A 2,095-nucleotide genomic window follows, 5' to 3' on the forward strand; every position below is an offset into this window, starting at 1 on the left:
TATGCTAGTAGATGTAGCTAAATATACTAGTATAAGTAGCTAAATATACTAGTATAAGTAGCTACATATGTTTGTTTATTCCTCTATTTTTATTTTTTTATTTAAATATGTTTTTTGTTATAATAACCCCCCCCCCCCCCCATTTTGTGATTCTGTGGGTGAACCAACCAAACCACAATCATAAACGGCAGGCGGCGTTAAACTCTCCATTATGGCCTTTCCAAGTCGTTACGTGGCTTTTACTGGTAATTAAAACTCAATTTATTGGAGAAGCGAGGAGGGACAAAGTGCAGCTTCAGCAGTCTGGAGAACCCGATGAAGGTTTTCTGAATCGTCAGTGAAATGAAACATGAAACCGTTTGAAGACGGAAATGGCTGCAGTTTGAGAGTCAGAGTCCGGAGTCTGAAGACCCGGCAGGACTCGAGCCGAAACTCGGCTGATTTCAGAACCTGAACATTTCTGTTTTTTCTGAACACCAGCCTGGGAAGATTTGATTCTGTTTCCATCGGAGGTTTAAACAGAACCTGGAAACTCTGATTGGATCCCTGCTCCCCACAGGGACCCGGCTCAGTCCCTGGATACCCTGACACTGATCCTCATTACCCAGAATCCACCTGCGCCACAGCCTGCCGGCGTCACATCTCTCTCTAAGAGCTGTCACATCCAGAAACATCTGAAAGGTTCTGCTCCACAGAACCGTCAGAGTTCAGGGACGAGACGCCGTTTGTTGCTGAAAATAAAGAAACTGTCAGGAGGAGGTCCGGAGGAGGTCTGGAGGAGGCCGAGACTGCTCCAACAAAACCACAGCTAAACATTTACAGACAAACACAGATCAAAGACAGTTACAAACAACAAGAAGCAAGAAAACTTTAGCTCATTTTAGCTTCTAGCTACTGTTTCCCACATTAGCCTTCGCTACGTTTGCCTAGGCTTTTGTACTTTTAGCTAGCCACTTTTGTTTCAGCCCATTTAACGTTTTTACTTTAATTCAGTTTCGGCAGATATTCGGCTGTTTGCCGTCACTTTGAATGAACAAACAGCTAAAACAAACCTCGGTGGCTTCAGTGAACAGTTTGTTTCTGTTATTGACCAACTATAAACTGAAAAATATAAACGGAGCGTTTAGTTGAAGCCTGGTCCCGTTTGGGTCTCCAGCTCCGACTTCAGGACCATCAGAACCACAGCTGAACATGGAAGATTTGATCACAGAATGTTAGTCACGGCAAGCGAGCCAAAAAAGGCTTTACATCTGTTCATGTTTAACAGACACTGATGTAAGAAGTGGTAGTTGCTGAGAGTCATCCACAGCACAGACGGCGTGAACACATCAGGTGAGAACGACAGTTTTAAACTTCCTGTTTCTACCGTCGCCCCACTTCTTCTACAGTTTGTCCTTCAAATTGAGAACATTTGATCTTCCATTCAGAGTGTGGCTGCGTATGTTAGCATGTTAGCTACAAACCGCTAACGGTAGTTTCCAATATTTCTCTAAACAATTCAGTTCAAAAATACTTTAATCCCAAAGGGAAATGAATTGTTGTAGCTCATCATCTTGGTTTCATTAGAGTTGTTCTAGATGGCTTTGGGCAGGAAGGATCTCTTGTAGCAGTCCGTCCCACAGCGGATCCAAAGGAACTGGATGCAGATGTCGATATGTCCACCCAGACCCAGCAGACCTCTCGGACCTCGTGGGCAGCAGGACTGCCTGAATGCTGGGCAGAACTCCTCCCCGAGCGATGGCCATTTCTCCCAGCAGCCTGCCGAGTCCCTCGTCGCCATGGACTGCAGGTGCCATGGGACGATCTCGGTCCTCCCGCTGTCACGAGCCGTGTTTCCCACCACCTCCAAGATCTCGGCGGTCAGGCACTCCAGCACCGCCTCCAGGTAGATGGTAATGCATCCATGACACCTCCTTTTCAACTCATTTGGCATTTGGGGCTGTAATTGAGATAAAATTTGAGCTTTTGAGATGTTAATCAGCAGCTCCCAGTTGTAAAAACCACCTTGTTGTTATGGTTACGCATCGAAACAAATGTCCAAATGTAAAAAAACATTTGTCGGGGTTCTCAATTTCCTGACATGAGCTGAGGGACC

This window comes from Nematolebias whitei, chromosome 3 (assembly GCF_014905685.2).
Source record: "Nematolebias whitei isolate Nwh7 chromosome 3, NemWhi1, whole genome shotgun sequence".
Classification (NCBI taxonomy): Eukaryota; Metazoa; Chordata; class Actinopteri; order Cyprinodontiformes; family Rivulidae; genus Nematolebias; species Nematolebias whitei.